General features: G+C 34.8%; 1 long non-coding RNA gene across 2 annotated transcripts; it reads left to right on the top strand.

The window, feature by feature from the left end:
- The first annotated feature begins 7,221 nt into the window (after positions 1-7,221).
- On the top strand, positions 7,222-12,501 carry LOC129893366 (uncharacterized). 2 transcript variants are annotated; one of them, XR_008767423.1, is made up of 3 exons: positions 7,222-7,319; positions 10,550-10,596; positions 12,289-12,501. It is a non-coding gene; the product is annotated as an uncharacterized LOC129893366 (long non-coding RNA). The 2 variants fall into 2 exon arrangements; XR_008767422.1 differs by lacking the exon at positions 12,289-12,501 and adding an exon at positions 11,622-11,978.
- The last annotated feature ends 395 nt before the right edge of the window (positions 12,502-12,896 follow it).

Genomic DNA, 12,896 nt, shown 5'->3' with positions numbered 1-12,896 from the left:
CCTTCTGCAAAAGGTCAAGATTTGAGTACTCCTGATATTCCTGAAGAAATCAGTGAACCTGAGAATCAAGTGAATGAAGAACTTTTAATAAGTTCTACTGGGGATGAGATAAATCTAGATTGATCGAAAATTACGGTGGATAATATTTTTACATATAATATTGCAATTAACCTCATGCAAGATAGTGAAAGTCTTGAGCCTAAATCCATCGCAGAATGTCGACGTAGATGTGATTGGCCAAAATGGAAAAAAGCAATTCAATCAGAATTAGACTCGCTTGCTAAACGTGAGGTTTTTGGACCAGTAGTCCAAACCCCTGAATGTGTAAAATCAGTTGGCTATAAATGGGTTTTTGTGTAAAAACGAAATGAGAGAAATAAAATTATAAGATACAAGACACGCCTTGTTGCACAAGGATTCTCTCAAAGACCCGGAGTCAACTATGAAGAAACATATTCACCCGTTATGGATGGAATAACATTTCGATACCTCCTCAGTTTAGCTGTACATAAAAATCTTGAAATACATCTAATGGATGTAGTTACAGCTTACTTTTATGGTTCACTTGATAATGAAATTTATATGAAAATCCCAGAAGGATTAAAATTGCCTGAAGCATGTAAAAAGTCTTAAGAAATATACTCAATAAAACTGCAAAAATCATTATATGGTCTGAAACAATCAGAGCGCATGTGGTATAATCGCCTAAGTGAGTACTTAATAAATGAAGGCTATATTAATGATGTTATTTGTTTATGTGTTTTTATTTTAAAAAAAACGGAATCAGAGTTTATACCCGCTGTTTATGTTGATGACATAAATCTCATTGGAACTCCTGAAGAGGTCCAAAAGGCAATGAATATCTAAAAAAAAGAATTTAAAATGAAAGACCTTGGAAAGATAAAACTTTGTTTAGGTCTGCAAATTGAACATTTAGCAGATAGGGTCTTTGTCCATCAATCTGCCTACACTGAAAAAATCTTAAAACGATTTTATATGGACAAAGCACATCCATTAAGTACTCCAATAGTTGTTCGATCACTTGAAGTGGAAAAGGATCAATTTCGACCTCCAGAAGAGGATAAAAAAATTCTTGGTCCTGAAGTACCATATCTCAGTGCTATTGGTGCACTTATGTATCTTGCTAACGCAACTAGGCCTGATATAACATTTTCTGTTAATTTGCTAGCAAGATATAGTTTATCCCCAATGCGAAGACATTGGAATGGTATCAAACATATTTTGCGATACCTGAAGGGTACTATTGATATGGGTTTATTTTATACTAATAAAGGTTGTGCAGACCTTATTAGTTATGCAGATGCAGGTTATTTATCACACCCACATAAAGCTCGATCTTAGATAGGCTATCTGTTTACACACGGAGGAACTGCTATATCATGGCGATCAACAAAGCAGTCTATTGTTGCTACTTCTTCGAATCACGCTGAAATAATAGCAATTTATGAAGCAAGTAGAGAATGTGTGTGGTTAAGATCGATGATACAGTTCATCAAAGAAAGATGCGGCCTGAAAAATAATGTTAAAGTACCCACAGTTGTATCCGAAGACAATGTCGCGTGCATAGCTCAATTAAAAGGTGGCTTCATAAAAGGAGACAGAACGAAACATATTTCACCAAAATTATTCTTCACACATGATCTTCAGAAGAATGGTGATATTGATGTACAACAAGTTCGTTCAAATGATAATTTTGCAGATTTATTCACAAAGGCATTACCAATATCAACTTTTGAGAAGCTGAGATATAAGATTGGAATGCGTCATCTCCAAAACATCAAATAAAGTTTTTATCAGGGGGAGTAAAATATGCGCTGCACTCTTTTTTCCTTAACCAAGGTTTTGTTCCACTAAATTTTCCTGGTAAGGTTTTTAATGAGGCGGCAATCAAGGTGTATTACCAGATGTGTGTACTCTTTTTCCTTCACTAGGCTTTTTCCCACTTGGTTTTTTCTAGTAAGGTTTTAACGAGGCACATCGTCTATGGATGTTCAGAATAACTCTCTATATATTTATTTATTTTTTTTACTAGAATTTTTTTTTAGACATCCAAGGGGGAGTGTTAAATTATGGTGGATAATGGATGTCTTAGTGTGTGTCTTTTTCCCAAGTGGGGCCCACTGAAAGTGGGAAAGTTGCCCACTAAGTTTTTACTATATTTCATGGCTATAAATATAGCCTATTCTTTGTGTAATGTTTGCAGAAAAACATAGATAGAAAAAAAGAGAGAACAAAGTGAAATAGATACACGGCAATCCTCTGTTTCTCCTTTCTTTCTCTTCGCCTTATTGTACAAAATTTAGTTTATTTTTACAACAATACTATATATGTATTTTATTGAGTTTTGAAAGAGCAAAAGAGTTGAGTTTAAATGAATTTGAGTAAATGATGTTTTGAGCAAGATATTTTGATGAGATGTAAATGATGTTTTTAAAGTATAATGATTGATGAAAAGGTAATGAGATGAGTTTGATGATTTAAATTAAAGTCCAATGAGACTAGATGATGAGATTAATATGAGCACATACTTTGGGAGTAGTATTGAGCACCGAGTTAGGTAAGAGTTTAAATGACTCAAACCCTAGAACTACGTAGCCAGCGTAGGATGGAGGCTATGCCTCTTAAGTCCCAAAAAGAGGACTTTGATGAGTGGATCCAAGATGGTAATATCCTTTATCCTGGCAAGGTATAGGATGGATATGGCAACGACATCGCTTCATTGTATCATCGCTAGCTCATAAGTGATGGTTGTCGGTTAGAGAAAATCCCAACTGAGTAAGCATTTCTTATTATTATTTTTGCATTACATATTAATGTTGAGTTCTGAGCTGAGTTTTCCTGAGAGGAATTTCTTGATATATGTCCTTAACTTCCTGCCATTTTACATACTCGTACATTTCATGTACTAACGTCATTCGACCTGCATTATTTTATGATGCAGATACAGGTGTTAGATATCCTTAACAGGCGTATCATTGAAGATTATTATTTTTTAGCTATTTGGTGAGTCCTTCTTGTATTCGAAGGAACTCTTTATCCTTTTATTATTTTTGAGTATTATGTTTCTTTTAAGGTAGCCATGGGCATGTCATTGGCACCATCTAAGAGTATTAGAGGCTTCATAGACAGAGTTTAATGATGTAATCAGAGTAGTTCTCCTTAGAAACTATTTCTTCTAAGAATTATCTATTTTCCTTTGATGTTGATGATGAAAAGCCCACATTAGTATTCTTAAGTCTTTCACTGATGAACAAATGAGTAATGAGACCAAGTAGTTCTCTCGGAAGCCAGAGATGGTTTCTGAGTGCCGGTCACGCCTAGGGTACTCTCTCAGAACGTGATAAACTTGGTATCAGAGCCAGGTTTAAGAGTCTTAGGGTGTCTATGAAGCCGTGTCTAGTAGAGTCTTGCTTATGGGTGTGTTGTGCACCACACTTATAATCAGGAGGCTATAAGACATTAGGAATTATCTCACTTCTTTTATATCTGAGTTCGTGCGATAGATTTTAACTCTATAACAACTTTTTTTCTAATTCGTGTGTTTACACATTTCAGATATGCCTCCTAAACATTCAGCTAGTTAGACAAACGCTGCCAGCACTGAAGTTCTCCAGTGAGTGATGCCTCCACGGAGAACTAGGGGCCAACCTGCAAGGTCTACTAAGGTACCCCAAGTACCTACTATTTAGACCACTCCTACTTCTGAGGAAGATTTTCGAGGAGCGATTGCTATGCTCACCCAATTGGTGGCTGCCCGAAATAGTTGCCAAAGTTCACCATTTCCTAGCTCTAGTTATCAAGAGTCGTTTGCTACTACGAGGATTAGAGATTTTCTGAGAATGAATCCGTTGGTCTTCACGGGTTCCAAGGTTGATAAAGACCCCCAAAATTTTATTGATGAGATGTGGAAGATACTATAAGCGATGCATGCTACAGAGATCGAGGGGGTTGAGTTGGTGTCCTATCAGCTCAAGGATATGGCAAATATCTGGTATAATCAGTGGAAAGAAAGTAGAGGTAAGGATGCAGAGCCTGCTCTTTGGGATGAGTTTGAAAGAGCATTCCTTGATAACTTATTTCCCCAAGAGCTACGTGAAAAAAAATTGAGGAATTTGTGAACCTCAAGCAGGAGAGTATGACTGTAAAAGAGTAAAGTTTGAAGTTTATTCAGTTGTCAAAATATGCCCCAGAAATGATTCCTCATATAAGGGCCAAGATGAGGAAGTTTGTCTCTAGCCTGGGCAAACATGTAAAGAAAGAATGTAAGGCAATGCTAATGATTTCTGACATGGATTATTCTAGATTGATTGTGTATGCTCAGCAGGTTGAGGAGGATAAGAAAAGGGACCGAGAAGAACACCTAAGCAAGAAGTCTAAGTCTGCTGGGCATGAGAATGAGCAGAAGCAAGGGAAGGGTAACAAGTCCTTCTTTCAGAAGAGGTCTTCTAATTATGTACCTTTCTCTACAAATGCTTTTACACCTAATACCAGGTAAGATTAGAGGTTGTTGAGTCACCAAAACTTCCAAGCTCAGGGTTTTCAGTCCCAATTAAGTGTGGCTCAAGATTCTAGAGGGAAACCACCATGTGCTAGATGTGGGAGGCTCCATTTGGGAGAGTATCGTATGACCACCAATGTTTGCTATGAATGTGGAAAGACAGGTCACTTCCAGAATGAGTGTCCTTCAAAGAGACAGGGAAATAGAAGTAATAGAGCTCAATTTTCTTCTGTAGCTTCACAGAATAGAGGTAATCAGAGAAGTGCAGCTTCAAGTGTAGGTGGGGGAAAAACCATCTGTATGCTATGGATAGTTGCCAAGACCAAGAGAATGCACCTGATGTTGTTACTGGTATGCTCCGAGTCCTTTCTTTTAATGTGTATGCATTACTTTATCCCAGTGCTACATTATCTTTTGTGACTCCTTACTTAGCTAGTAAATTTGAGATCCTTCCTGAGTGTCTTCTTGAGCCTTTCAGTATGTCTACTCTTGTTGGTGAGTCTATCTTAGCTAAGAGGGTCTATAGAGATTGTACTATGTCAATATATCACATGGATACCATGGCTGACTTAGTTGAGTTTGACATGGTTGATTTTGATGTAATTCTTGGCATGGACTGGCTTTATGCTTGTTATGCCTCAGTTGATTGTAGGACCCAAATTGTCAAGTTTCAATTTCCAAATGAGCCTATCTTAGAGTGGAAGGGGAGTTCTGTAGTACCTAAGGGTAAATTTATTTTCTACCTAAAGGCCAGAAAGTTAATCTCTAAGGGATGCATATATCATATAGTCCGAGTCAAAAATATTAATGATCAGGCTCCATCTCTTGAGTCAGTTCTCATTGTAAATGAGTTTCCTAAAGTCTTTCCTGAGGATCTCCCCGGAATACCTCCTGATAGAGAGATAGACTTTGGTATTGATGTCCTTCCTGATATACAACCTATCTCCATTCCTCCTTATAGGATGGCTCCTGCTGAGTTGATAGAGTTGAAAGAATAGCTGAAAGACGTACTAGATAAGGGATTTATTAGGCCAAGTGTCTCACCTTAGGACGCTCTTGTCCTATTCGTGTGAAAGAAAGATGGGTCCCTTAGAATGTGTATTAATTACCGACAACTGAACAAGGTCACCATAAAAAACAAGTATCCTCTCCCTAGAATAGATGATTTATTTGACCAACTTCAGGGTGACACATGATTCTCTAAGATAGACCTCAGATCAGGATATCATCAGTTGAAAGTGAGAGAATGTGACATCCCAAAGACGGTTTTCCGAACCTGCTATGGTCATTTTGAGTTTCTTGTTATGTCCTTTGGATTGACAAATGCTCCTGCAGGTTTTATGGACCTCATGAACTGTGTATTCAAGCCACACCTGGATACGTTTGTGATTGTCTTCATCGATGATATTTTGGTCTACTTTAAAAGCAAGAGTGAGCATGCTAATCACCTTAGGATTGTCTTTCAAACTCTTAAGGAGAGGGAGTTGTATGCTAAGTTTTTGAAGTGTGAGTTTTGGCTTGAGTCTGTAGCTTTCCTAGGCCATATTATATCTGGTGATGGAATTCAAGTTAATACTCAAAAGATTGAGGCAGTTAAGAACTGGCCCAGACCCACCTCTCCAACCGAGATAAGGAGTTTTTTAGGTTTGGCTGGTTACTATAGGAGGTTTGTTGAGGGATTTTCTTCCATATCCTCACCATTGACTAAACTGACTCAGAAAAAGGCTAAGTTTCAATGGTCTGATGCTTGTGAGAAAAGCTTTTAGGAGTTGAAAGCTAGATTGACTATTGCTCCAATACTGTCCCTACCTGAGGGAACGGATGGTTTTGTAATCTATTGTGATGCTTCTAGCATTGGGTTGGGATGTGTGTTGATGCAGAAAGGTAAGGTCATTGCCTATGCCTCCAGGCAACTTAAGACTCATAAGAGGAACTACCCCACTCATGACCTTGAGTTGGCAGCTGTGGTATTTGCTCTTAAGATCTGGCGTCACTATCTTTATGGTGTACATGTGGATGCATTCACAGATCATAAGAGCTTGCAGTATGTATTCAGCCAGAAGAAGTTGAACTTGAGGCAGAGGAGATGGCTAGAGTTGCTCAAGGATTATGACATAAGCATTCTCTAACACCCAGGTAAAGCAAACGTAGTTGTCGATGCTCTTGGCAGGTTATCCATAGGGAGTACGGCCCATGTGGAAGAGGAAAAGAAAGAGTTGGCAAAGGAAGTGCATAGACTTGCACGTTTGGGAGTTCAACTTATTGACTCTAGTGAGGGTGGTACAATAGTCCGAAATGAAGCTGAATCATCTCTAGTTGCAGAGGTGAAAGAAAAGCAAGATCAGGATCCCATTCTTCTTCAACTGAAGGATGAGGTTCACCAGCAGAAGATAATGGATTTTACCAAAGGGGGAGATGGAGTGTTGAGATATCAAGAAAGATTATGTGTTCCAAGTGTTGATGGCATTCGGGAGAGAATCATGAAAGAAGCCCATAATTATAGGTATTCCATCCATCCAGGTTAATATTACTACTATATAGAAATGTGAAGAGCAGGACGAGCAAGGATAGAACTGTCCTTTAGCTTACTTATGCAGGGGTAAAATAGTAATTTTGGATGTAGATTTAATGCAACCTTGTTTCTTCTCTACTCTTTCCGTTAGATTTTGGAAGACCATCTCTTCTCCCATCCAAGAATCGATGTAAGATTTGATATCTTTCAAGTTTTGCTCTTTAGGATTTCTGATTTTGTGTCTCTTCATCTTCTTAACTCTATGGGGCGTTATTGTTCATATTTCAGGTGTGCTTCTCTTTCAGTTTTGCCCAAATTTATTCCAAATATCTTCAGAGTTTTCATTATTTTACGAAATTCATGATTAATGTTGTTATTATATTATCTAACTCTTCCATTTTCTTTGCAAAATTCTTACTCTCCTCCGGCTTTGATCTGTCCCATTATTTCTTGACAATTGATGACTTTTAGGCTGATGAGATTCCACTTTAATGGTGTCTATATAGTACAAAATTGTCGTAAACAAAATTTGAAAAACTTGTTACTAGAGGATAAAATTACATCGTAAAGTGGTAACCAAGGAGATTTAGTTATTCGAGATATTTTCACTAACCATTGTTTAAGTAGGTTGGGTGACAAATCGGCTATAGGAGTACTCCGGAATATAAACCAGGGCAACAAAAGTGGAGCATACGACGATGATATTATTAATATTCAATCAAATCTGCAAAACAATTTTGGACTCCATTTATTTTTATTTGTCCATTATACTAAAAGTAATTGTACACTTGTACTTGTCACTTTAGCATATCAAGAGACAATTTTTTTCTATTTTTAAACTCAGTATTAATTACTCATCCCAAATATCATGATAAATATGTGTTTTATTTATTATTGTTTAAGAGGTGTGCAAAGTCTGTTGTGAACAAGTAAAATTTCACGGAAGGAACAATTTCTAAGATAAAAAAAATTCTCTTAGTGATCCCAATAAAAATTCAAGGAAGAAGCAAATAACAATGTAGAAGAATAGGTGGCAGAGTTTCAAGGAATTTGTTGTGTGTAAATTGTAGTAGTGTAATTGTGGCTAGATAAAACTGTTAAAATGCCTGAGGAGAAATCATAAAAATGATCAAACATTTGAAAGTATACAAGCCACAAGAAGTAGTAGAAATGCAACTAATCTTATATCATTTGGCCCGGTTGTTATTTACTTTTATTTAATATTTAAAGTCACTTTTTCCAGTAAGTTTTAAAAATAACTAAAAAGAAAAAAGTCTTATTTGACTATTGTAAGTTTTTACAAAACCTCTACATTTAAGTAGTTGTTATAGTCTTAGTCCAGTCATTTATTTTTTTAATTGCATTCTCTTGTTTTTTATTGACTGATGCGTATGCATGTCTCATTAGCTATAAGGATCACTTCACTTGAACACTTTTAGTGAGATTTTGTATGACTTTGTGTGTGTCTGTTTTTTCTTTTGGTAAATATGCAATTGATAGAACTGATAGCCGATTAGAGATGAGTCAAGCCTCAAAATTTCAAAGGCGTAAGAGAGGTTCACTATTAACTTCATTGGCAAATTGGGGAGAAAAAGGTGACTATGAGAAATTAATGCAACGAAGGTGCATTCGTTACTCGCAGTCTACTTGCGTTTGCTTGTTCAACTCGCAGTCCATATTCAGATCACATTTTTATTAGCTTTATAAAAAAACTTTAAAAGGAAAAAAAAAAGAAGAGATATTAATAATTGAAACATAGAAATTTTGACCTGGATAATAAGTGCATATGATCTGGGATATCTTTTATCGGATTAGTCTGCAATTCTTCTGAGCAGTTTTGATATGATGTGGGACACAACATACAAAGAAGAGAATACTTATTTTTACATGGATAAGACGTTGAAACACGTCTAAATAGTTGTAGTTTTATTTTTATGGTATAATTTTTGTCACTTTATATGCCAGTCACAGTAACTAGAAAGTTCTAAACTCACAAAGAAATGCCCCCCCCTCCCCCAAAGTTTAGTTATCCTCATTAGTCTATGTGCACCTCAATTTACTGAAGACATTGCACGAAACCTGTATATTTCTCCTTTCCAATCAAAATTTAATAATGCTGAGTTAAAACATCTTTTAGATTTAAAAATAATATTTGCGTCAAAATAAGGTACGACATAAAGTCCAATCAATCTCCTGACAGACAATAGAGGGCTCTGACATGACCACAGCTAATCAGTCTATTGTTCTAGTTCTATATAGTCTAACTGTGAAAAGAGAAAAATCATCATTTTTATCCTGGTCCAGGTGTGGGAGATCTTTACCATATAGTATAATAGCCCCGCCCTTCCGACAAGAGCAGTTACGCCTTTTTCCTTAAGCCCTTACTAAACCACTAGGAAGTAGTCTTCTTTAATATAATTTGGATTTTGCCTAGCTAGACAAGCTGGAAAAAAAAAGTCATCTTACTCTCGGACTGAATTTTTATTGCTCGGATAACGCAAGTGTCCTTCCTGATATTCTTTATTTAGAAATTCTCTACAACTCAATGCTGCAATTAAATGTTTTTCATTGTTACTTTGTTCAATCGTCTATCATTGCTAATAATTTTGCTGTAATCGCCTACCATTAGTATTAAACCTCTCTCTAACATTTCCTTATCATTTGTATCCTCTTGTTAGGAATTTCACATCTATCTTTTTTTTTATTTTTCTGCTTTTGCACAATCGTATCCCAATAATTAGTATATTCTTGCCTTTAGTTGAAGACAGAGGCAAGTAGATCAATGACGTATGTACCAAATTTTTATGGTTACTTGTAAATTTATTTTAATCAGTTATTTCTATTCGTTTTTTTCCCCGACTTTCCTAGTATAATTGGGTTTTTTTCCCCCTAAAATTTCCATATTTGGCTACTCCTTTTTCTTGTAGTAAAAGATTTATGACTCTATAAACAGAGGTTCATTCCTTCTAACATAGTAGCATTCACAATATAGTCCTAAGGGGTTTTGAGAGTTTTGTGTGGGGAGGGAAACTGTGAGACACAAGTGATACGTTATCACTTGTGTGAGGTTATTTCTCTCGATATTTTGTACTCTCATATTTATAGTGGATTGCTTATCTCCTCTTGTGAATGTAGGTGGGTTGACCGAACCACGTTAAATGTTTGTGTCTCTTTTGGATATATTTCTCGCTTGTCTTTTTACTCATGATCATTCGAAGTTTGCTTTGTTAGTTTTCGCATAACACTTAATTATTTCGGTTCTAACACTTTCCACTCTTTATCTGAAGGACATTGATACAATTATATTGAACTACTTCTCACTAAGAAAATAAAATATAGTCTCTTCGAAATTTGATTCAGTGTTCTGGAGTTGATGACGGATTGTGCTTTCAACAGAGATGATTTAATGAATTAAGAAGGAAATTGACTTTGAAAACAACTCTGTGTTTCACTATTTGGGATAAAATTGTGCGTTATTGTTTGCCGAATCAACGAAACACTTAGACTGGTTCATGCAGGATGGAGCACTCCTGAAGCTTTCAAATAGATAAATGGAAATATTGAGGTATAACCCTATCATTTTTTGTTTTTTTTAAGGGTTTATATATGTTCTCATTTCCTTTTGTTTATCATAATTAAACAGTTAAAGATGGATCAATTCTATGCTAATTTTGATGTACAACTCCATTGTGGAATTTCTCAATTACATGAATCACAACTGACAGAGTTGAATACAATTAGCTCAAAAGTTTCAAACATTTAGAATAATACGACATAAATAGAGGGTCCCTATGACTTAAGTCAGCACATTAATAGGTCTTCCTGTTCTTTTGGTGGCTATAGGTGTCTGCTTCTTATTACAATGATCGAGTTAGAGTAATGTTTGTATACTTCTTTTTCCTTCATTTGAAATTAATAAAAGTAGATAACATTTAGCATGTGTATTACTTCTAATTTCAACTTAGTTGAATACTTCAGTGAGTAAAATGCTTCTCTATTTTACCTTATGAGTGCCATGACTTTCTTTTGATAGTTTTTCTTACTTCTCAATTATTGAAGTTATTATCTCCTGGAATCATCCCTAGCTTATCTTGTAAGTACTTCTCTTTTCTTATAGTCATTGAATTTATCATTTTCTGAAACTTTCAAGACAACTTGTAAATTGAAGTTCTCTAGACATATTTTGCTATTATCAACGTGTTCAAAGTTTCATTTCCTTTTCTCTTTCTCTTCTTTTTTTTTTTGTATCGGAGCTATGATCTTTCTGTTTGTGAATTAATTTACTATCTTATTTCTTTCCGCTTTCAATAGCTACATGTGCAACAACTTTATCTTTTTTCTTCCCTCCCTATAAATATATGTGCATATTGTATTATTTGTTCAGTTCTGTGTATTTCTTCATTCGACGTCCGCTTTATGTCATAACAATAAGATCATATATATATATATATATATACACTTCTAAATGAATTTACCTTCGATATTCCTTAACACAAAAAATTATTCAATGTAAGGTATACTAGATACAAAGGTTTATGTTCTGCTTATTTTTTTATTAAAATATTTTTTTCTTCTTGGTTAATTTTTCAGTCCATATACAATATCTCAAGAAATAAGGCACACATCAATGCCACCTTGAAAGTGGTGTTGAGGTGGATCCACGAGCACATTCAGATGATATTTTAAACTTATGAACCAACTATCTTTATGTGATGAAAGCTATCTTCAGCTATAGGCCAATGCCTACTGTCAATTATTTAGCAAAAAATACCTCTCTGAAAAAGATAGTCATTTGATTCAAGCTTTTTGTACTCTCAATTGTTACTCAGAGTGATAATCTTGAGAATTCTTTGTTCGTTACTTGTCCATTTATAAATGCTTGTTAGGGAATGTTGTTTTTATCACAAATACATTTATCTTAGATATAATGATAGAATGAAGTGATGCTCAGCAGAAAATTTGGGCTCTCTTTGTTTCCAAGTTACTACTTGTATTTCCGGCTAATCATTCAGGATATATTGTTAATATATTTAATATTGTTACGTTCATAATAAAATTTTTGTTTGTTCTAGATATATATAATTAAGATTATTATTGTTGTGGTAATTATTTTGTATAATTTATAGTTCCTAATATATTTATTATTGTTACGTTCATATATTTTCAACTGTGCAACTCGATAATTAAATGACAATACATTTATTTTGCTAAAAGAATAAATGATACTGAGAAGTAAGTTTTGTCATGATATTTGCAGTGAGTAGCAACACAAAGGATGGTGTTTATGGGTGATCAGGTGATTAGTGCTTCGTCGAATTTGAGAATAATGAACCACAAATATTTTATACTTGTACTTGGGTAAAGATTAGTAGTGTAGGAATTAGTGGTTTACTATCATTCTTATTTGTTGCCCATTGGCTACTTCCAACTTCTTTGAACATTCAAGTTGGATCCTCAATTTTTCAAATAATTTCTCCAGGGCACGATTAAAGAATGATAGTTACAATATTTTGGGCCCGTGCAATTCTTATCTAGTTTACATAATATATCATGTCAAATATTTTTTGATAATTAATTTAGTTGATTGATTTTATTGATACAAAATAAAGTTTAATCTGATTGTTAGATAAATTCTCAAAGTTCGAGCAATTTTTTAAGATATTAACTCTATATTAAAACTACTTGTAATTTTTATATGTAAACGTAGATGGTTTATTTAATTTATTATTATTTACCGTATGCCTTTTTTTTAAAAAAGTAGATGGTATATCTTTATTAAATTGAAAATTAACGTTTTGTGAGTGATCAATTTATTAAGATGACAATTATTTACCCTCAAATAATTCAAGTGAGAAAATAACAAAC

This window comes from Solanum dulcamara, chromosome 6 (assembly GCF_947179165.1).
Source record: "Solanum dulcamara chromosome 6, daSolDulc1.2, whole genome shotgun sequence".
Taxonomy (NCBI): domain Eukaryota; kingdom Viridiplantae; phylum Streptophyta; class Magnoliopsida; order Solanales; family Solanaceae; genus Solanum; species Solanum dulcamara.
The sequence above is the reverse complement of the archived record's forward strand: the minus strand, read 5'-3'. Positions and strand labels throughout refer to the sequence as shown.